The 24764-nt window shown below is 44.8% G+C and overlaps 1 pseudogene; it reads left to right on the top strand.

Annotated features, from left to right (window-relative positions):
* Positions 1 to 186: 186 nt before the first annotated feature.
* Positions 187 to 24486, top strand: LOC141982920 (caspase-14-like; annotated as a pseudogene).
* The last annotated feature ends 278 nt before the right edge of the window (positions 24487 to 24764 follow it).

Below are 24764 nucleotides of genomic sequence, written 5' to 3'. Positions count from 1 at the left end.
GGACGCTGCTTGCCAGAGAGGCGCGGATCCCGGACCCAGCCGGGGATGGAGCGCCTGGTCCACGCCGCCTTGGCGCAGCTGAGCGAGGAGGAGCTGGCGCGCTGCGCCTTCTACCTGCGGAGCCCGGAGCCGGCGGGCGGCGCCCGGGCCGAGCTCCAGGGCGCAGGTGGGAGCCCGGCGCGGCTAGCGCAGCGCTACGCGGGCCGGGCCGCCGAGGTGCTGCGAGAGGCGCTCCGCGACATGGGCCGCCGCGACGTGAGCGAGGCGCTGGCCGGGCAGGAAAAGGCGGGAGCCGCGGCAGCGCCAGGTAAAGGCAGCTGGCGGGGGCGGGGCGGGAAGGGGGTCGGGCTGTAACCTGAGCAGCGCCGCCGGGGGGCGAGGCGCTGAACCGGGCTAGCAGGCACCCGCTACAGCCCCCTCGCCGGCTCATCTGCCGCGAGCTCCGTTCCGCGCCGCGGCGAGGGGCCTCTCGCAGCTAGAACGGAGTGGGGACTCCGACCGCCTGCCCAGACAGCCCCCACCCCCGGGCGAGTGAGGGGGCTGATGGGTGCCTCGCCCCCGCCCCTGTGGAGGGGATTTATTGCGGGCTGGAGCCTGCCGATTTCCTCCCCTGCCCGCCTGCAGCATTCCGGCCCCTTGCCGATCAGCTCTGTGAGCAGTGACCCCCCCTCCCCCTTCAGTCCACGTGTGTGTGTGTGTGTCTATGGGGTTAATATTAAATACCGAATAACAGCTTTCAGCCCCCACTGCCCAGCCACAAAACAGGGGTCTGTGTTTAAAGAGCCAGGGGAGCCATCCAGCTCCCCCTGCCCTGTCTGGTGGAGTTGGCAGCGCTCTGGTTTTGCTGAAGAATTAGACTAGGCAGAGGAAAGCACGGCCCTGCGTTTGAAAGCATGAGAGAGGTGAGTAAAACGCACGAGATTTGTTAAAATAGGAAATCCGGGGGTGTGTGCATAGGTACTGACAGTGCTGGAGATAAATCTCCAATAGTACGTGGTCCTATTCTCAGAGCCGCTACAGAATTATATTGCTCTGTCAAACTAGCCCTCCTGAACTCTGATTTGTTTCCTGTAGGCACAGCCCCTGTGCGTTATCTCTGGATCACAGTTTCAAAGCCAGTGCCATACCCGCAGGCACTATCAACTATGCTCACTGAAAACTAGGACATCTAACCTAGTGAATTGTGCAATCCACAGGTGGAATCCTGCTGCCAGTGAAAATGATGGCAAAACTCCCACTGACTTCAAAGGGAGGAGGATTTCACATCACACCTGCAAAACTAAGCCAGGCTCATGAACAGACATTTGTTAATAAGAAATATAAGAGACTGTGCCCAGGCTGGATATTTACATTGCCAATCCTAGTATTATAGCTTTCCTTTTGTATTTGAGAAACTAAACTGAAAACTTAAACAAAAAGAGGGTCACAGAAATAGACTGTAAAGATGTACTTCATGTGACTAAGCCAGTAATTTAGAGAGACAGGGTGGGTGAGGTAATATTTTTTATTGGACCAATTTCTGTTGGTGAGAGAGTCAAGCTTACACAGAGCTCTTCTTCAGGACATTACCTCCCCTATCTTGTCTCTCTAATATCCTGGGACCAACACAGCTACAACACCACTGCAAAAGACAGCAATGACAAAAAATAGTATAGACCAACCCGGGAGCTGGAATCAAAAGGTTTTTCCAGTTTTGTTTATATAATCAAGGTTAATATACTATAACTTGGCAGGTTAAGAGCTGATAGCCAATACAAAATAATGTAAACAGGACATAAACCTGCTATCCTCAATTTTTATATAGGTCTGACCTAAACAAAATCACTGTTTCCTTCAATGAGAATGTTACATAAGGAAAGCTCATAATCCAGGCAGACAAAGTTTTAAGTGTAGAACAATAAATCTGTTAATATATTAAGGGTTCTGAAGAGATTGTAGTCAGAACAACAGTTTGATACCAATTAAGTAGTACTACTATTTTGTTTAAAATGAGTTTTTCCAAGTTTTGAGATAACAGACTGTTCACTCCTGTAGTTCATTGTATAAAATAGTAGAATGTTGGTGATGCTAAAAAAGGTGAGATGGAATTAAAAGATCGCGCAGTACAATACAGACAGGGTTTGAATGTTAAACATTTAAAAAGAGGAACACTCCTCTGCAGTCCTCTTCCTAGTTTTAACAACTTATTTTAAGGGAAGGGAACAGTCTTCCTTTCCAAATCACTCCCTGAACATAAGACACTTAAATGCAGAATAATAAACCACCAGATAAAGATTTAGAAGTTCGTTTCCAGTTGAGGGAAAGTTCAGCACAGCAAGTTCCCAATGTATGGGCCAGGCTGAGGCTCTGTTTTGGGCTTCTCTCCCCTAGGCCTTTTTGGCCAGTGATTTTGTTTTGGTGCTGCCACTGTTTCAGTTTACATGGTAGTAGCAACAGTAGGAGAACTAGTATAGATAAGGCAACTGGCAGTATTTTAACCATGGTGTCAAGTAAACTTTATCTGAGTAGGCTTAGATAACACTGTGCTTAATATACTGACAACTGCCTTAAGTCCTAGTCACTGTTGTCATGAATGGTGGAGTTGGCGCAACAGTGAGAAACTTGACAAAAAAAGCCTAGTTCAGACACAGGCTTAACTCACTTGGTCAAACTGCAGAGCAGGAGAAGCATATTCCTAGGCCTGCAGTGATGTGTGCGTTTAGCATCGGGGGAGGGGTGGATTCTGAATCTGGTTTGTCTCTATAGCAGTTTGCACTGTCCAATGTGTCAACTGAGACTTACAAAAAATGAGGAAAGGAAGATATTAAAAAAGTCATACAAAAACAGCTTTACCCGTCATTTGAGCTGCACTTGTAAATTACTTGTTTTTAAATATCCACACAGCTGCTGTACTGAGAACTGGTGAACAACAAACCACGAATCAGACAAGTGATACAAGTTTTAAAGGAAGACGGACTGAGCAAAGTGACTATGAGGCATTGGTAATTGTATTTATTTTTCAGAAGAGTTCAATGCCCGTGAAGCCCCTGGGCCAAGTTCTCCCAGTTTTATGGGTGCAACTTCCCTGGACTTCAGTGGGAGCTGCCCTTGTGTGACAGAGAGCAGAATCGGCCTGATATTTGTAAATAATTGAATTTTCCTGAATCATTATGCAGTTTTCTCAGGTTGATAAAGATGACATTAAATAGTTTGCTTAACCCTGCTATACTGTGGGCTGGGAGCCTGAGTATAGCCAGGTTAAGTGGAATTTCTAAAAGGGGATCTCCCTTGGTATGCAGGTCATGGCCCATCCTATAAACACGACCAGTTGTAGGGTTTGCTACCATGTAACCCCATCAGAATTAATAGGATTATTCATGGCAGTAATCCGTATGTGAAGATATGTTTGCAGAATTAGGCCGTTAGCTGTTTCATGGCTGTAACTATAGCCCCTGGACGATAGTAGTGATTACTTCCCCTATGCTCTGTCTACAAGAGGGATTATGGCTAGTGAATCTGCATGATTATGGATCCACTGGCCACTCTCCTCTCCCTCAACCCAGGATCAGGCATTGTCATGGAGAGAGTTGGCATGGAGCACTGCTCCTGGAGCAGGATAATATCATGAGAGAATTTTGAAAAACAGGAAAAGCTTGGAAGCAAATCAGTGTCACATGCAAAATTAAAGGAAGCTATACTTACGCCTAAGATATGAGTGCTGGAAATGTGCCTGTCAAATTTATTAAATTCCAAAATAAAAATAATGAGAGATGATACAATCCTGGAGCTCACAGGCTCTGCTCCATAAAGGTATTTAGGCTTCTCACCTCCATTGACTTCAATGGAAGTTAGGATCCTAAATAGATCTTTGTGGAACTGGGCCTTAGAGCTCACGTATAGCAACAGCACAGAGTAACTTCAGAAAATTACTAGTAATTTTACTGATAACCACATTTCTATATAGTTGTAGAAAACTAGCATTTGTAGATATATATTATAGAATAATTCCATGCAGTTGGGTTGAAATCCTGGCCCTGTTGAAGTCCGTGGCAAATTTTGCCATTGTCTTCTATGGAGTATGCATTTCACTCCACTTCACTTGAGACATTATGTCAAATTGTGTCAGATTGTGCCTGGCTTCAATGGGGTTGCACAGGTGTAGCTGAGAGCAGAGTTTTTCCATGACTAGAACCATCTGATATTTATCTCCTCTTCATGTATCAACCTAAAGTCTAAGAATTTTTTTTTAAACTGAAAAAACGAGGAGTACTTGTGGCCTTATGCTCAAATAAATTTGTTAGTCTCTAAGGTGCCACAAGTACTCCTCGTTCTTTTTGCTGATACAGACTAACACGGCTATCACTCTGAAACTTGTGAAACCGAGGAATGAAAAACATCCATCTTTTTTTCCTCTTCTGAATCAGGCCTGTAATGTCAGCATTCTCCTATGACTAATTTTTATATTGCAACTATCCCCGAAGTGTTGAATGTTTAAGGATAATGTTAACTAGCTTATTTTGTTTATTGCTTGAAATACAGAAATAACTTGAACCCAAATCCTTAAATACAGATTTTTTAACCTGCTATTGATCATTTTAGATATTTTCTAACTGAAAAATTTGGACCAAATTCTCCTCAGTTGTGATTTTAAAAAATCACGATTAATTGCAGTTTTAACTGCACTGTTAATAGAATACCAATTGAAATTTATTAAATACTTTGGATGATTTTTTACATTTACATATATCATGTATTCTGTGTTGTAATTGAAATCAAAGTGAATATTTTTTACAACTATTTGCACTGTAAAAATGATAAAATAAATGTTTTTTCAATTCACCTCATACAAGTACTGTAGTGCAATCTCTTTGTTGTGAACGTGCAACTTACAAATGTAGATTTTTTTTTTTGTTACATGACTGCACTCAAACAAAACAATGTAAAACTTTAGAGCCTGCAAGTCCACTCAGTCCTACTTCTTGTTCAGCCAATTGCTAAAACAAACAAGTTTGTTTACATTTAAAGGGAGAAAATGATGCCCTCTTCTTATTTACAATGTCACCAGAAAGTGAGAATAGGCATTTGCATGGCACTTTTGTAGCCGGCATTGCAAGGTATTTACGTACCAGATATGCTAAACATTCGTATGCCCCTTCATGCTTTGGCCACCATTCCAGAGGACATGCTTCCATGCTGATGACGCTCATTAATAAAAATAAAGTTTCAATTAAATTTTTGACTGAACGCCTTGGGGGAGAATTATATGTCCCCTGCTCTGTTTTACCCGCATTCTGCCATATATTTCCTGTTACAGCAGTCTCAGATGCTGGCCCAGCACATGTTGTTAATTTTAAGAACACTTTCACTGCAGATTTCACAAAACGCAAAGAAGATACCAATGTGTGATTTCTAAAGATAGCTACAGCACTCAACCCAAGGTTTAAGAATCTGAAATGCCTTCCAAAATCTGAGAGGGACAAAGTGTGGAGCTGGCTTTCAGAAGTCTTAAAAGAGCAACACTTTGCTGTGGAAACTACAGAACCAAAACCACCAAAAAAGAAAATCAACCTTCTGCTGTTGGCATCTGACTCAGATGATGAAAATGAACATGCATTGGTCCGCACTGCTTTGGATTGTTATCGAGCAGAACCCCATAGTCATAAATATAAAGGGAAGGGTAACCACCTTTCTGTATACAGTGCTATAAAATCCTTCCTGGCCAGAGGCAAAGTCCTTTTACCTGTAAAGGGTTAAGAAACTCAGGTAACCTGGCTGGCACCTAACCCAAAATGACCAACGAGGGGACAAGATACTTTCAAATCTGGAGGGGGGGAAAAAGGCTTTTGTCTGTCTGTGTGATACCTTTGCCGGGAACAGATCAAGGATGCAAGCCCTCCAACTCCTGTAAAGTTAGTAAGTAATCTAGCTAGAAAATGCGTTAGGTTTTCTTTGTTTTGGCTTGTGAAATTCGCTGTGCTGGAGGAAATGCGTATTCCTGCTTTTGTGTCTTTTTGTAACTTAAGGTTTTGCCTAGAGGGATTCTCTGTTTTGAATCTGACTGCCTGTAAGATTATCTTCCATTCTGATCTTACAGAGTTGTTCTCTTATCTTTTTTTGTTCTTCTAATAAAGTTCTGTTTAAGAATCTGACTGGTTTTTTTGGGTCTTAAAAATCCAAGGCTGATTTGTGCTCATCTGGTTTATTCTCAGGCCTCCCCAGGAAAGGGGGTGTAAGGGTTTGGGGGGATATTTTGGGGAAATAGGAACTCCAAGTGGTCCTTTCCCTGATTGTTTGTTAAATCACTTGGTGGTGGCAGCATTTACCTAATCCAAGGGCAAAGACTTTGTGCCTTGGGGAAGTTTAACCTAAGCAGGTAGAAATAAGCTTAGGGGTCTTTCATGCGGGTCCCCACATCTGTACCCTACAGTGTTAGAGCGGGGAAGGAACCCTGACACCCATCATCAGCATGGACGCATGTCCCCTGGAATGGTGGTTGAAGCATGAAGGGACATGTGAATCTTTAGCGCATCTGGCACCTAAATACTTTGTAATGCCAGCTACAACAGTGCCATGAGAACACCTGTTCTCGCTTTCAGGTGACATTGCAAACAAGAAGCGGGCAGCATTATCTCCTGCAAATGTAAACAAACTTGTTTGTCTGAGTGATTGGCTGAACAAGAATTAGGACTGAGTGGACTTGTAGGCTCTAAAATTTTACATTGTTTATTTTTGAATGTAAGGGGTTTTTTTGTACATAATTCTACATTTGTAAGCTCAACTTTCATGACAAAGAGATTGCACTACAGTACTTGTGTGAGGTGAATTGAAAAATACTATTTCGTCTTTTTTTACAGTGCAAATATTTGTAAACAAAAAAATATTAAGGGAGCACTGTACACTTTGAATTCTGTGTTGTAACTGAAATCAGTATATTTGAAAATGTAGAAAACATCCAAAAATATTTAAATAAATGGTATTCTATTATTGTTTAACAATGCGATTAATCGCGATTAATTTTTTTAATCGTTTGACAGCCCTATTAGCAACACATCAGTTTGATGTTCTAGACCAGTAGTCTCCAAAGTGGAGTGCGTGCAAGACAATCCCTGGGGGTGCGCGGCAGGAGGAGTGCCAGCGGCACACCTGCGGCAGCTCTTCTACGTAGCAGCTCTTCCCTTTTTTTTCCGTCGGTGGCACACCTGCGGCAGCTCTTCCCCTTCTTTTCTTTGGCGGCATGCTTGCGGCAAATTTTTTTTTCCCCTTGGGGGTGCGCGATCAAAAAAGTTTGGAGACCACTGTTCTAGACAAGGCTATAGAAACCCAATCCTAGAGGTGCTCCCACAGTCAGTGGGAGTTCTCTTAGCAGAGTAGTTGCAGGATTGGGCCCTCAGTCGTTTGTTTCATGTGGAAAAAACATACTGTGTTAGAATGCTGTTGTTCAATTAAGCTACAGCCCATTTGTCAAACATTTTAATTTAACATTTTGAATTAACAGGATATGTATGACATGAGCAAAACCCGTGTGGCTTTTATGATGTGTGTGACAACACACAGGCGCGGTGCAGAAAAGGATATTGAAATAATGAATAAGTGGTTTGACAAGTATCAGTTTGAAACGCCTTCTGGACAGTGCATAGATCCTAATGGGCAGGTAAGTCTTAAAAATTATACCATACCAAGCAGATAGCTTCAAATGGAATGCCTTCCACACCCCCAATAAGGGCTCACTTGGTGCTATTTGAAGCTGTACTGAAGCAGAAGTCAGTACTGTAAAATGTTTAGAAAATGTTTCCCCATCAGAGGTATTGATTATCTTTTATAGACAGGGCTTGGGTTAACTGAAGTCCCTGAAGCTTTGGATGTGGATCCCTTGCAGGCTGATCTTCCCAGGGAAAGGGACAGCCTAATACAGAAATGTTTAAAACTTCAGCTCCCTGGGTGGCAATAGAAATTCTCCAAATGAGCTCCCCTCCTCCAATACCCCACAAATCCAAATGCTTGGGACACTCAGTTTCCTTATCTGCAGCTGTGTGGCTATAGGCTGGCTGAGTAACCTCTCTGAATGATTGATTCCAGGCTTGACTTGAGACTAGCTGAGCCACAAAAGAAAAAGCTAATTATTTAGAAGGATATAGGGGAGTGGTTTTTTTCTTCCTTCCCCTTTCACCCCTTTATTGCCAATCTGCTGTATATTATTACACTGTGGGGCTTCCCCCCTACCTTTGATTGCCCTTTTGTGGAAGGGCTAATCTTTAGGCCTCATGATCTTGGTAAGGGACTGAGGCACAGGCAGTGTGGCCTAGCAATCACAGCTAGGCTGGTATCCACCGGACAAGGATGGCCAAGAGGTGATAATCAGTGAGCAGGGATCAGAGTGATTGCCAGAGTGAAGATCAATAAGGAAGAGTTAGAATCAGGGCAGGGATAGGGTCCAGTGAGCTGTTAGCCAAGGAGATCTTGATAATGCTGTCATTACAGCATTGCTGAAACTGGCCCCTTTTCTTCCATACATTCCTTCGTGTATTTCCCAAGATTATAAAATCAAGTACAATATTTGGGTCAGATTCTACCTTTGCTTACACTTGTGCAACACTATTGATTTTAATGGCAGTTGTATCTGTGTAATGGAGAGCAGAATTTGGCCCAACAATGTTATTTCTCTGTGCCTGAGGTAACATGAATAATTTCTAAAATATTGTTGCACCAACTTCCTGCAAAGTTTTTGTACCATATCATGCTGAAAACCTATGAATTTAAGAAAACGTAAATGTATTTGAATTTTAAAGGTGCCAGTATAGACTGCATTGAACACCTAAAATGTAGTATATAAAGTAAAGTGCTTGACAGCTTTCGTATTTGCATTTACATTCTAAAATTATAATTTCTCAGCTCGGTTTCCTTTCTGCTCAGATCCAGTGGCACAGCACCACAAAATCTGCATATGCAAAAGGAAATGCTTGCATTTTAGAATTCAGGCTTGTTCCTGGTATTAAAATGCAAGGCTGCAAAAGCTAATCTGTACCCCTATTTACAAATGAGCCCACCCAATCTTGCTCCCATTTAAGTCAATTGGAATTTTGCCATTGATTTCAGGGGGAATAGGATAAGACCTTAGGGATTTCAGTGGGAATTCTGGGGGCACAGCTGCAGAACTGACCTTTAAATACTCTCGTGACTCTTCTTTTAAGGAGTTGAGTAAAATTAGATGAGTGGCAGGCAAATGTCAAATGGTTATGAAGTTCTGTAAACTTGTAATTATAAAGCAAACTTTTTAGAATCTCTTTGAGGGCAAAAGGGCTCATGGACTTTCCATCGCCACATCCCCATTCTGGAGCATTTTTAAATTAAACAAAGTACACGTTTTGAGGACTCAATTTATTTCAGATGAAGAAATGATGGGAGCAATGGCAAAGGAAGAGTTTTGAAGGGTAATTAACTGGGACTTAGAGTAACAGCCGTGTTTGTCTGTATCCGCAAAAGGAAAAGGAGTACTTGTGGCACCTTAGAGACTAACCAATTTATTTGAGCATAAGCTTTCGTGAGCTACAGCTCACTTCATCGGTTAGTCTCTAAGGTTAGTCTAATTGGTTAGTCTCTAAGGTAATAGTAATAGTCTCTAAGGTAAGTCTCTAAGTAATAGTATTGGTTAGTCTAATTGGTTAGTCTCTAAGGTGCCACAAGTACTCCTTTTCTTTTAACTGGGACTTGAGCATATTTACCAGGAAAAAAAATACACATGCCAAGATCTTTGTCTGCCTTGTATCAAGCCTGTAATTACTTGATATATTTTTGTAGCACAGCAGGCACTCACTGCCATGGTGCCTCCTGCTGGTCATCCAGGATTAGCTCTGTTCCAGTCTTAAAGTGCCTCCCGCTGGCTAATGTCTTCCTACTGGTGCCTGCTTCCTCCTGATTTCCACCACTTATAGCACTTCAGGCCCCATGTTCCTCCCAGACCCCGGTGCCCCTTACCTTGGGGTGCTGCCCCACAGCAGTGCCCCCACACTCTGGGTCTTCCCTCCCCAGGGAACCCCAATTCCCTAATCCCACCTCACCTCAGTGACCCACTGTCAGTCCTCATCTAGCCCCTTCCCTCAGGGGCAAACTGCAGTTTGAAGTGGCCACTCATCATTGGCAAGAGGGTTTGGACCTGTTGCCTTTCCAGTCCCAGCTGCCTCCCTGCAGCCCTAGTACCTCCCCTGGCCTTTAGCAAGGCCTAAACCTGGGGACTCACCAGGCCAGAGCACCTCAGCTCTGCCTCAGGTACCCTGCTTGCTCTCCCAGACAGCCTGTTCCTCTCTGCTCCTCAGCTGGAGCAAGAGTGTTCTCTCATTCCCTCAGCTTGCCCTTTTAGCAGGGTCAGCTGGACCCTAATTGGGTGTGGCCACACCTGTAGCCTTTTACCCAACCAGCCTCCCTTGGCTGCTTTTAACTGCTTCTTAACCGGAGTGGGGTGACTGCACCGCTACAATTTTAGATGAATAATACCAAGTGTATTGCTCAACTACAGCAGTTTAGAGTCACAAATCCTTACAGGTCTGATTATGATCTCACTTTGCAAGCGTAAATGAGGATCAATTTTTATGAATTTGCTGAGGTGCCAATTAGATTTTAAAGATGAAATCTAACAAACTAAATTTGTCAATTTGATAAGTTTTATAGCTAATATAGGAATGGAATCTAGTTAGGATAACTCCTTTTTATTGAGTCCAGGGAGCATAACTTACTAATTCTAATGCAAGATTCTATTCACGCCAGCTTTTACTTTTGATTTGAGAAATACTGGTTCCAGGCACGTGATGCTCTTAATCAATCAAGATTTTGATAATTCACCCAGAACCACATATGTGTACAATAAACCGTTCATCAATCAAGCGTAGACATAGCCATGTTCTAGGTGTGTACTGAACAGAAAAATAAAGTCTTGCAAGCAACTGTCATAGACTAAGGTTGAGATTTTGTAGTTATCTCATATACCAGTACAAATCACCAACATTGCTAATTACACTTACTTATGATGATCTGTTGTCAATTCTTTAGTACCTCCAACACATTTACCGCTCTTCCCATATTTCTCCAAGTAGTAAGGATGCACTTGTCTTAAAGATACTTTTAAGAATCCCTGTTGTTTGAATGGGGTGACATGGAAGGGACAAATTTAAATTTTAAAAACAATTGTATAAATTATGGTTTTAAATCTTTTAGGCCAGTTTGCATGGGCTTACAAAAACGAGCATGCTTATAGCAATAGTTAGTTAATATGCAACATATAGTTACTTGAGGTCTCACTAAAGAGTGTAGACTCAAGGTAACTTTCAGTTATTTATATTCAAGATCAGAAAGAGAAATACAGGCTGAGGTGAAATCTCACCATTTCTTTGTCCTGTAACCCAAGAGGAAGTGAGAGCTGTTCACCAAGCTGGTCAGTGTCCAATAGCACATTTGGGTTCTGCAGCTAATCTGTAAGCTCTTCTTCCTGTAACCCTGGATGAACGGAGAGGCTGTTTGAAGGGGATAAGCTAAACTCTGGGGTCCCATAAGGTGACCCAGTTTATGTATCCTGTTTCAGGGTCTGTTGGAGAAGGGCAATCCTCTGATTTTCTATCTGATATTGTCTAACTGAGGGCTCAGATTTCAGCTGTTTCTCTTTTGTTTCCATTGGTATCCAGTAGATGGCATGAGCATATAACAAATTTCTTCAATCCTTTTCTTATCGGAAGCTTTTTATGTTGGATTAATTTCAAGGATTTTTATTTCAATCCTCCACAGACTAGCCTGTTTGCCCTAAATCATGGGGTCACAGCGCTACTCAGGTTTGGCAGAGCCACTGGTTTCATGACAGAGGGGTGGTTGGACAAAATTTGAGTGAGTAGCGTTTTGACCTGGTGCACAGGGTCACAACACCACTCAAATTTGGCCCGTCCCCTGTTTGTCATGATGGAAGGGTGGCCAGACCAAATCTGCCGTCCCAGGCTGCTGTCCAGAAATCTACCACCCTAGTCAGCTGCCTAGTTTCCCTGTAGCTAGTGCAGTCTCTGATGATGGGAATGTATTGATTCTCATTATCTTTAGCTCCAAGAGGAAGCTAAAGGTTTGGAATATGCATAAGGGCAATTGGTAGCAGTCTAAGGCTATGTCTACACTGCGCATCTTACAGCGGCAGAGCTGTGCCACTGCAGCAGTGCTGTTGTAAGATATGCAGTGTAGCCACTCTGTGTCGGCAGGAGAGAGCTATCCTGCTGACAAAATAAAACCACCCCCAATGATGTGTGGTAGCTTTGTCAGCAGGAGAGCATCTCCCACCAACAAAGTGCTGTCCAGCGCAGGGCAAAGGTGTGGTTTTTTTCACACCCCTGACCGACAAAAGTTTTCCCGACAAAAGTGCAATGTAAACATAGCCTTGGTTGCTGCAGACAGAAGGGCAGAGTGAGAACTGTAGCTGTCAACAATGTTTTTCAGGGCATGTTTGATACCTCTGGCTTCTTACAACTTACAGTAGCTTTATATTAATATAACTCTAATGACCTTAGTGGGGTTACTCCTCATTTACAATTATGTGAGTGGTATCTGAAGCAGGCTCCAAGGCCCCAATTCAGCAAGGTACTGCCTGGGACCTCACTCTCTACTTATTGGTAGGTTAGCACAAGCAGGCAGAGGCACACACAGAACATCTTTTTATTAGTGGATGAGGGCACAGAGGCAGCTCCCCTCCTGCCAGTGATGCTGCTGACCAAACACAGTTTTGTCTTCTTCCTACAGCAGGAAGCACATTCACTCCTGAACTATCTCTCAGAGTTACTTCCTGCATCAGGGGCCTTTCCCTGCTGGGAAGAACTGCTCACTTAGGAGCTATCTGTTGATGTACTCAGAAACACCCACTCATACAGTAACTGTTACAATGTTTAAGAAGAAAGTGACAGACTTTATGCATGTGATTAGTACCACTGATTTCAATAAGACTTGTTCACATGCCTTGCTGGCTTGGGCTCTAGATCAAGAAGGGAAGAAATCTAAATCACAAGGCTGTGGGGGAAGAGCTGCCATAATACAGCTTTTTGTTAGCTATTATTATGTATTTGTATTATAGTAGCATCTAGGAGCCCGAGTCATGGACCCACTATGTACAGTTAATGACACTGCAAGGTGTAGTAGTGGCTTTAAAAATACTTGTTATGGCTAATTCAATTGATCCTTTAGCCTTATTGTTATTTCATTTGTTAATAAATAATCTCTTTTGAGAATTAATTATTTTGATCAGTGTATCTAACACAGCTGTTTGTGACAGGAAATACTGCCAGCATTGGAAGAGTTCCGGGATCAAATCAATCAATCTGAGGATGAAATTAGCTGCTGCCTCATTGCTCTTATGAGTCATGGGAGGAGTCACGGCCTCATTCAGGGGAAAGATGGTGACACAGTTGATCTTGATGATATATTTGCATTGTTCAACAATGTACAATGCCCAAAGCTCCAAGAAAAACCTAAAATCTTTATCATTCAGGCATGCAGAGGAGGTGAGTAGGACATTAAATAGTGTTTGCAGGATTTCAGAATTTCAGCTTCTTTCTATGAAGGTTTAATTTCAAGTCTTTTTAAAGGGCCTAGAGTATGTATAATTAAATCTAGTCCAGTGACCTCAGCAGTTCTCTGTACTCTGGTGTTGGTGTTGGACAGCTGGATTCAGTCCCAGTTCTGGTCTCTCCAGTCTCGAAGCAGCCAGCATTGAAAATAACACAGAGAACATGCGTTCCACCCAGAGGGGTGGCAGTGCCTTGCGTTACTGCACAGTGACATCCTGGCCTTTTAAGGACACCCCATTACAAAATGCCAAAATGTATCTAACCTATCCTCCTAACACAGCAGAATGGTGGAGGTGACAGGGGCCTCAAAGTTAGAAGTGGAAAATGGGGTAGTCCTCAGGGCTCTGACTGGGAAACTGAAGACAAACCCCTTCCTTACAAGAAAAGGTATATAAGGCCTGACTTCAACTAGTGCCTGCTCTTATTGGGCAACCTTCTGGCTTAACAGTTTGCAAATTATCCACAAGGGTATGGAGTACAAATATCTATCTTCTTAGAAAGGCCAGCTTTGCCAAGCAACAGACTTTTTTCAGTCCATTGAATAGTCCCATAAAACCAGTTTCACTGATGAAATGCTTGTGGGGATTTGCTATATATAAGGGTATGTCTACACTATGAAATTAGGTCGAATTTATAGAAGTCGGTTTTGTAGAAAGCGTTTTTATACAGTTGATTGTGTGTGTCCCCACACAAATGCTCTAAGTGCATGTTGTCGGCAGAGTGTGTCCACAGTACCGAGGCAATCGTCGACTTCCAGAGCGTTGCACTGTGAGTGGCTATCCTACAGTTCCCGCAGTCTCCGCTGCCCATTTGAATTCTGGGTAGAAATCCCAGTGCCAGATGGGGCTAAAACATTGTCGCGGGTGGTTCTGGGTACATATCGTCAGGCCCCCATTCCCTCCCTCCGTGAAAGCAAGGTCAGACAATCGTTTTGCGCCTTTTTTCTTGAGTTACCTGTGCAGACGCCATACCATGGCAAGCATGGAGCTCGCTCAGCTAACCATCACCATATGTCTCCTGGGTGCTGGCAGACGTGGTACTGCATTGCTACACAGCAGCAGTTTATTGCCTTTTGGCAGCAGACAGTGCAGTCTGACTGGTAGCCATCATCGACGTAGTCCTGGGTGCTCTTTTAACCAGGCGCCTGGGCAAACATGGGAGTGACTCAGCCAGGTCATTTCCCTTGTTTCGTCTCGTGGCGATTGAGTCCTACCGGCAGTGCACTGTCTTTTAACCTCCAGCTAGCAGAAGATGATGGCTAGTTGTCATACTGCACCGTCTTCTGCCGAGCACCCAGGAGATGATGATAGCTAGCGGTCGTACTGCACAGTCTGCTGCCAGCAAGACGTATAAAGATAGATGAAGTGGCTCAAAACAAGAAATACACCAGATTTGTTTTGTATTCATTTTCTCCTCCCTCCTTCCCTCCCTCTGTGAAATCAACGGCCTGCTAAACCCAGTTTTGAGTTCTATCCTTGAGGTTTTGAGTTCTATCTTTGAGGGGGCCATTCAGTTTCTCGCAAAGCCACCCCCTTTGTTGATTTTAATTCCCTGTAAGCCAACCCTGTAAGCCATGTCGTCAGTCGCCCCTCCCTCCGTCAGGGCAACGGCAGACAATCGTTCCGTGCCTTTTTTCTGTGCAGACACCATATCACGGCACGCATGGAGCCCGCTCAGATCACTTTGGCAATTAGGAGCACATTAAACACCACACGCATTATCCAGCAGTATATGCAGCACCAGAACCTGGCAAAGCAATACTGGGTGAGTAGGCGATGTCAGCGCGGTGATGTGAGTGATGAGGACATGGACACAGACTTCTCTCAAAGCATGGTCCCTGGCAATGTGGGCATCATGATGCTAATGGGGCAGGTTCATGCGGTGGAACACTGATTCTGGGCTCGGGAAACAAGCACAGACTGGTGGGACCGCATAGTGTTGCAGGTCTGGGACAATTCCCAGTGGTTGCGAAACTTTCGCATGCGTAAGGGCACTTTCATGGAACTTTGTGACTTGCTTTCCCCTACCCTGAGGCGCAAGAATACCAAGATGAGAGCAGCCCTCACAGTTGAGAAGCGAGTGGCAATAGCCCTGTGGAAGCTTGCAACGCCAGACAGCTACCGGTCAGTTGGGAATCAATTTGGAGTGGGCAAATCTACTGTGGGGGCTGCTGTGATGCAAGTAGCCAACGCAATCAAAGATCTGCTAATATCAAGGGTAGTGACCCTGGGAAATGTGCAGGTCATAGTGGATATATATATATTGCTGCAATGGGATTCCCGAAATGTGGTGGGGCATAGACGGAACCCATATCCCTATCTTGGCACCGGAGCACCAAGCCGCCGAGTATATAAACCTCAAGGGGTACTTTTCAATAGTGCTGCAAGCTCTGGTGGATCACAAGGGACGTTTCACCAACATCAACGTGGGATGGCCGGGAAAGGTACATGACGCTCGCATCTTCAGGAACTCTGGTCTGTTTCAAAAGCTGCAGGAAGGGACTTTATTCCCAGACCAGAAAATAACCGTTGGGGATGTTGAAATGTCTATATGTATCCTTGGGGACCCAGCCTACCCCTTAATGCCATGGCTCATGAAGCCATACACAGGCAGCCTGGACAGTAGTCAGGAGCTGTTCAACTACAGGCTGAGCAAGTGCGGAATGGTGGTAGAATGTGCATTTGGACGTTTAAAAGTGTGCTGGCGCAGTTTACTGACTCGGTTAGACCTCAGCAAAACCAATATTCCCACTGTTATTACCGCTTGCTGTGCGCTCCACAATATCTGTGAGAGTAAGGGGGAGACGTTTATGGCAGGGTGGGAGGTTGAGGCAAATCTCCTGGCTGCTGGTTTCGCACAGCCAGACACCAGGGCGGTTAGAAGAGCACAGGAGGGCACGGTGCGCATCAGAGAAGCTTTGAAAACCAGTTTCATGACTGGACAGGCTACGGTGTGAAAGTTGTTTGTTTCTCCTTGATGAAACCCCCCGCCCCTTGGTTCACTCTACTTCCCTGTAAGCTAACCACCCTCCCCTTCTCCCTTCGATCACCACTTGCAGAGGCAATAAAGTCATTGTTGCTTCACATTCATGCATTCTTTATTCATTCATCACACAAATAGGGGGATAACTACCAAGGTAGCCCAGGAGGGGTGGTGGAAGAGAGAAGCACCAGGAGGGGTGGTGGAGGAGGGAAGGACAAGACCACACAGCACTTTAAAAGTTTACAACTTTAAAACTTATTGTATGCCAGCCTTCTGTTGCTTGGGCAATCCTCTGGGGTGGAGTGGCCAGGTGGCTGGAGGCCCCCCCACCGCGTTCTTGGGCGTCTGGGTGAGGAGGCTATGGAACTTGGGGAGGAGGGCGGTTGGTTACACAGGGGCTGTAGTGGCGGTCTGTGCTCCTGCTGCCTTTTCTGCAGCTCAAACATACGCTGGAGCTTATTGGTTTGATCCTCCAGCAGCCTCAGCATTGAATCCTGCCTCCTCTCATCACGCTGCCGCCACCTCTCTTCAGCCCGCCACTTACTCTCTTCAGCTCGCCACCTCTCTTCCCAGTCATTTTGTGCTTTCCTGCACTCTGACATTGTCTGCCTCCACGCATTCGTCTGTGCTCTGTCAGTGTGGGAGGACAGCATGAGCTCAGAGAACATTTCATCACGAGTGCGTTTTTTTCGCCTTCTAATCTTCACTAGCCTCTGGGAAGGAGAAGATCCTGTGATCCTTGAAACACATGCAGCTGGTGGAGAAAAAAAAAAGAGACAGTGATATTTAAAAAGACACATTTTCTAGAACAATGGCTACACTCTTTCACGGTAAACCTTGCTGTTAACATTATATACACAGCACATGTGCTTTCGTTCCAAGGTCGCATTTTGTGTCACCCCACCACGTGGCTAGCCCCTCCCCCCTCCCTGTGGCTAACAGCGGGGAACATTTTTGTTCAGCCATAGGCAAACAGCCCAGCAGGAACGGGCACCTCTGAATGTCCCCTTAAGAAAAGCACCCTACTTCAACCAGGTGACCGTGAATGTTATCACTCTCCTGAGGATAACACAGAGAGATAAAGAACGGATGTTGTTTGAACGCCAGCAAACATACACTGCAATGCTTTGTTCTACAATGATTCTTGAGTACGTGCTACTGGCCTGGTGTGGTAAAGTGTCCTACCAGGGTGGACGGAATAAGGCTGCCCTCCCTAGCAACCTTTTGCAAAGGCTTTGGGAGTACATCCAGGAGAGCCGCAAATGCCAGGGCAAATTAATCATTAAACATGCTTGCTTTTAAACCATGTATAGTATTTTAAAAGGTACACTCACCAGAGGTCCCTTCTCCGCCTGGCGGGCCTGGGAGGCAGCCTTGGGTGGGTTCGGGGGGTACTTGCTCCAGGTCCAGGGTGAGAAACAGTTCCTGGCTGTCGGGAAAACCGGTTTCTCCACTTGCTTGCTGTGAGCTATCTACAACTTCAACATCATCATCATCTTTCTCGTCCCCAAAACCTGCTTCTTTGTTGCCTCCATCTCCATTGAAGGAGTCAAACAACATGGCTGGGGTAGTGGTGGCTGAACCCCCCCCTAAAATGGCATGCAGCTCATCATAGAAGCGGCATGTTTGGGGCTCAAACCCGGAGCGGCCGTTTGCCTCTCTGGTTTTCTGGGAGACTTGCCTCAGCTCCTTAAGTTTCACGCGGCATTGCTTCGGGTCCCTGTTATGGCCTCTGTCCTTCGTGCCCTGGGAGATTTTGACAAATGTTTTGGCATTTTGAAAACTGGAACGGAGTTCTGATAGCACGGATTCCTCTCCCCATACAGCGATCAGATCCTGTACCTTCCGTTCACTCCATGCTGGAGCTCTTTTGCGATTCTGGGACTCCATCATGGTCACCTCTGCTGATGAGCTCTGCATGGTCACCTCTGCTGATGAGCTCTGGCCAGCGTGGCAAGCTGTAGGTGACCATGCAAACAGGAAATTGAAATTCAAAAGTTTGCGGGCCTTTTCCTGTCTACCTGGCCAGTGCATCTGAGTTGAGAGTGCTGTCCAGAGCAGTCACAATAGAGCACTCTGGGATAGCTCCCGGAGGCCAATACCGTCGAATTGTGTCCACAGTACCCCAAATTCGACCCGGCAAGGCCGATTTAAGCGCTAATCCCCTTGTCGGGGGTGGAGTAAGGAAATCGATTTCAAGAGCCCTTTAAGTCGAAAAAAAGGGCTTCATCGTGTGGATGGGTGCAGGGTTAAATCGATTTAATGCTGCTAAATTCGAGCTCAACTCCTAGTGTAGACCAGGGCTAAGATACAATATTTCACAAATACAATTTTATCAAAATTGACACAGAATCAGAATTAATACACTGCCATTTTTTACCAGGAGACTGTGTTCCCTAATTATTAAAAGAAAGAGCTGGGAGCCAAAGAGGAATCAGGGTTCCAACAGGCAGACAGGCTCATGGAGTCCTAATAGGTTCAGAGAGGCACCTAAAAGTTTGGATACCTACATGAATCTTATTCTAATCATCTGAACCTCATAGATCTCCAAAATGGAGATAGAAAGCTCCCAAGAACAGGCTCTTTCATGATATTTTGTGGGGCTCTGGGAAAGATGTAACCAAAACCTGAATCCACCCCAGTTCAGAGCAGACTTTAGGTTTTAACGCAAGTCAAACATCAACCAAGATCCATGGCTGTTTGCAGACTTGAGCTGTTGCTATTTGCACAACTTTAGACATTATTGTCCCCTATAAGCCACTGCCCCCACAGCCAGGCCACACCTTCCTCCCAGACATTGAGACTGTCTAGTAGAGTTGGTTGATAAAATTATTTTATTTATTTATCATTACAATATTTGAAATTAAATTGTTGTTTTAATTCTTCAGGTTACTAAGATACATAATTTTTGTTTTCAAAATTTTTAGTGAAATTTTCATCAATTTTTGGTTTCAAAATGTTTGTTTTCAATATTTTTGATTTTTGATTTTTTTGTTTTTTCTTTTACCCCTCTTTCTTCTTCTTTTCCATTTTTTTCCAGTTTGCAGGGAGGGCAATGGAAAAAAAGAAGGGGGGGGGGGGAAGAAAAATGACAAACCAGAAAACTGAAATAAAAAAAAGAAAAATGCTGTTATTCATTTTCTAATTTTGAGTTTAAAAAGTAAGAATTTCTGATTTTGATAAAACAATATATTTAAACAAAATGTACTTTACTCAAAAAGTTTCCTCAACTCTGCTATCTAATAATCCATCTAGCTAGATTACCATCATATCTCAGTCCCTGCATTCCTTCAGTAGCTATAGGTGGGAGTGCCAGGATGGGAAAATATTCTGATACCTTATAGCTTTTGTATAAGAGGAACAAGTGTATAAACAGCAGCCCATACATGCAAGTCACTTGGAAATCATTTGATACCAAGCAGTCATTTTACAGTGTGTTTAAACATATTTCCTTGTCATAAAAACAGGAAAAGAAGACCATGGAGTTGAAGAAATAGAGCATGAATTCAAGGAAGCTGATTGTACTTATAACTTGATAGCTATCAGGAGGTTGCCAACAGCTAGTGATTACTATGTCGTGTATTCCACTCAAAAGGGTAAGAGAGATGAGGCCAAGTTAGGCCCCAATTACATGAATTGTGGTTGATTCCAGTCGGGGTTTGTGTGCGTGAGAGTAGAATTTGACCCTTTATAAATGCAATTTCTGACTGTTTTTTTGGGGGGGAGGGGGGTCCAGTTCCAAGTTAGTATAGTAGTTGTTATCCCCATTCTACAGAGAGGTTAAATGACTTGCCCAAGGTCACACAGGAAAGCTTGTGGCAGAGCTAGAAACTCTTAACTCTAAGCCCTGTTCTTTAAATACAAAAGCATTTCTGACATAGGCTTTGGGGTCTTTCAATAACTTGTATTTCATAGTATGGGGAAAAGGGTAAGAGATTTATACTGAGGAAAATACAATTTTCCTCTATTGGGGCCAATATCCAAACAGGATACAGAAGGAGAATGTGAATTCACATCAGTAGTCGTTGTATGGGGAACAGACTTTTCAATTCCTCAAATGGTGAAACCGGGCCTAAGTGGAAATGCTGATGTAACCTCACCCTGATATGATAATGAACTCTAACAGCTGGGAGGTGGCCTGGAACAATGGCCTGACGAGCAGGCCCTAGTCGGATAGAGAGACCTTTTGAGACCCAGTAGGGAGAGGCAGTCTCAGGTTGTCCTGACAGAAAGGGGGTCAGTAAATGGACACTGATTTCAAGAGATGTAAGATTTTTATTTTATTTTCTCTACATTTAAAGGCTCTTTTATATAGGAAAATTATACTAATCTAAGGCCTGAATTTAAACCAATATAGTACTGCTGGTGTAACACCCCATGTGGACACTCTTATTCTACTATGAGTGCCTTTTTCAGTTTAGCTTATGTCACTTGGAAAAACTAAAGCAAAAAAAGATTTTCTTTACTAGACTGTGTGTATCCACTCAGGAGGGAGGGTGTGTATGTAGTGCTGGTAGAGCTATACTGGGAGTTAGGTGCCTAGGCGCTTTTGAAAAATCCCACTAGGTTCCTATCTGCTTCTTAGGAATCTATTTTAAAATATCTTTTAAAATCTTGCTCATAGTTAGGAAACCAGGTAAGTGACTGTTTTTTGGCAGATGCAGCTGCTCAGCATCTCTGAAAGAAATTAGCTGCTGCTGAAGTCAAAACTGACATGGCTATTAATAGCGGTGTTCACCACTCAGAAAACGGAAGCCTATCACACCTCCAGTTTACTGAAACCCCAGGCAAAAGAATTGTCAAACACAGCTTCTGATGGAGAATTTTACTTTACATGAGTAACAAGATGGGGGAAAATCCACTAAAATTTGGTGTCACATGGGTAGACTAAGGCACTTGTGCTATATCATGATGGAATGAAAAACAATGCGTCAAATTCTTCATTGGATTTTGAGCTGGCATTGTTCAGTTTCATCTGTGACTAGTATATTCTAACCTAGTGAGTGGGTGGCGGGGGGGAGAAGGGATCAATAATGTGTGTTTGCATTTCTTTGTCCTGATTACGGTAATGATAATTGCATTGATTTTAATGAATTGTGTATTTTTTTAAAGAAATATGATAGTGGGAACTGGAGGTGTGTGAGGGAAAACAGGCCTTGAACTGGGGCTTCCTTTCTCTGGAGCCTTTCTTGTCCTTCTCCTCTCTTTTCCAAATTAGCTCTCCCTGCCCTTCCCCACAGAAAGACTATATTGTTCAACATGTATAAAAACAATAGAGATTTGAACAGGGCTTTCTTTTGTGGGACGGGTTAGAGGTGGCCTATCTGCGGAGTTCAGTAGAGAACATTCCTTGTAGTTGCAGGTACAAAAGTCCCTTACATCGCAAAGAAGCATTTCCACTAATGCAGTCAAACTGACATAAGTCTCAGGTGTTGTTTGACCTTAGCAATTTTGTACTAACTCGAAACCACAAAAACCAAAGCATTCAGAAAAAAAGCCACACAACTACATACATCCCTTCACACTCATCTACATCCACTCTCGAATACACATAATCCCTAACAACCGAGCAAATCAACCACAGTCATCAAGGCAGTTGCAGATTTAGAGTTAGTGGGGTCCTGGGTGCAGTTTCATTTTTGGGGGCCCCCCCTCAGGATCTAGCCAAGAAAAGGAACATTCTCTCTTATCTCCCCCACCCCCATTTTTCATTTTTTTCTTCATTCTCCTCCTGTATTATAAGTAATAGGAAGTAAATGAAAATAAAGAGGGGTACGTTGATTGGGGCAGGGGGTTGGGGTGCAGGAGGGTGTGTGGGGGTCAGGCTCAGGGACAGAGTTTGGGTGCGGGCTCCGGGCTGGGACAGGGGGTTGGGATGGGGAGGGGTGCAGGCTCTGGGAGGAAGTTTGGGTGTGGGCTCTGGGCTGGGGCAGGGGGTTGGGGTGAGGGAGGGGTCAGGGGGGCATCACTTACCTTGGATAGCATGGCTCCCAATGCGACTGGCACACCCCTCTGGCATCAGCTCCTAGGCAGGAGGGGCCGGGGGTCTCTGCGCACCACTCCCGCAGCTCCCATTGGCTGCAGTTCCCGGCCAATGGAAGCTGTGGAGTTGGCACACGGGGTCGGGGGCGACATGTGGAGACACCCCCCAGGGACCGCAGGGACATGCTGGCCGCTTCCGGGAGCAGCATGGAGGGAGGGAGGCAGTGCAGGCAGGGAGCCATCTTAGCCCTGCTGCTGGCACGTCTCTGCGTGCCCCTTGGGGGGAGGAGGGCAGCGAGTCTCCGTGCGCTGCCCCTGCCAGCACACAGAGCTGCCTCTCTCCCCCCCCCCCCACCAGAGGCACGCAAAGACGTGCCAGCAGCTGGCCATTTCCAGGAGCAGCGTGGGGCCACCGGCCACGGAATGCAGGCAGCCTGAGCCCTGCTGTGCTGCCAGCCGGGACTTGGGGGCAGGTTGTGAGATGAGATTTGTCCTGCATTTTGGGGGGCCCCCTGTCATTGGGGGCCCAATTCCACCACACTGTTTGTTTCATGATAAATCCGCCTCTGCATCAAGGGATGCTCGACAGCTTTCACTGTGCCTGTGGCATGACAGAATTTCTGGGGGTGAGAATTTATTAGTTTTTATTTGTATTGCAGACCTCCCAACAGTCCTGGGTTTTGTGGGACTGTCCTGCTTTCACCCACAAAATCCCCTGTCCCTGTTGAAGCAGCTCCTGTCCTGCACAACTGGCTGGGCTTGTCTCCCCACTCGGGGCTTTTCAACCTGGCCCTGGCAAGAGGGGTTGCAGTGCCACACAGGTTTGGCCTGGCCACCCTGATGGGGTGGGTGGGCCACATTTGACTGAGTGGCATTGCAATTCTGGTTGTATTTGGGGGCCAGGCCAAACCTGAGAAGCACTGCGACCCTGTGCACTGGGAGCCAAGTCATGATGCCTGGAGCAGAGTCAAGCCCAGCCAGCCCTGCAGGACAGGAGGCGCAGGAGCTGCTGCTGCTGTGGGGTGAGCGTGGGGTGAGCTAGCTCTTCCACTTTCTTCTCCCTCCCTTCCCCTCTCCCCCCAGATGCCCTTTCCTGGGTCTCCCATCCCCAAGGGCAAGACCTGTCCTGCTTTAGCTACTGGAAATGTTGGGAGATATGGTATTGGCTTTACGAGCTATAATACCTTGCTATTTGAGAGCAGCATTCAGTTGTTGGGCGGTTTGTAAAGTAAGCGTTACAGTTTGTTCGGTCAGGAAGAGCCCCATTAAACTGGTGGTGTTGTCTGGCTTGCCACAAGGGTGTGCAGCCTACTTCCTCCTTCACCTCCACCCACCTCTGTTAATCAAGGCATTAGGAGGTGGGGTAGCACCACGGTTCTGCCAGCTCCCGCCCCTTTTCTGCTCACTTGCTCGTGGTGGTGAGCAGTGGCAATGCAGGGACTGCACTCCACAGGAGACTCAGAACCACAATCGATTCTAGCTGATCCTAACATGGCTGCACAGGAAGGAAGGGGAGAACCATTATGTCTCCCTTTTCCTCTAGGTGCCCTGTTAGTGCTAATGATCACCTGGTGTTAATATGTCTTTAAAAGTTCTTAAGTTGAATTTTGACAATCAACTTTTATTAGGAAAAATCTAAACTGATGAGCTGTTCCTGCTTTTTTCCACCTGTAGGTTATGTTTCTTTGCGTAACAGGGAAAAAGGCTCTAGAATGATTGAAGCAATGGATGAGGTCTTTTCAGAGCAAGGCATGAAGTGGCATATCGGGGATTTATTTACTAAAGTAAGTATGCAACAAAACAGAATAAAGACCTGCAAAGGAAAACTAATTGGGTATCTGCTCTTTATTGCTTCTTTGCCATGTATGAAAATAGGCTATAGGGTAGGTATTTGGGGTGTTTTAAAGTTTTTCTCCTTTTTCACTTCAGAAATTTGGACTTTGTTTACACTAAAAGATTCTGAAGGGCAAAATTCACTCTTGTTCTGAGGACCAGCATAAGGTCTGTGCAGTACTCACATCTTTAAAATAGCACTCCAGTGGTCTTTAAGTGATACATAGACCTTGTGCTGTCATTCTGAATTTCACCCATATGCAGCTGGTAAAATAGTGGAATTGTAATATCTCAAGAAACAAGAGACTGACAACTAAGGAATTGGAGAGGAGAGGGAATTTTTAATCTGATTGTTTTAAAGCTCTTTGAATAACAGCTTATTTACCATCAACCCCTCAGACATACTTG

Source organism: Natator depressus, chromosome 2 (assembly GCF_965152275.1).
Source record: "Natator depressus isolate rNatDep1 chromosome 2, rNatDep2.hap1, whole genome shotgun sequence".
Lineage (NCBI taxonomy): Eukaryota > Metazoa > Chordata > Testudines > Cheloniidae > Natator > Natator depressus.
Note: the sequence above shows the minus strand (reverse complement) of the source record. Positions and strands in the feature narration are given on the sequence as shown.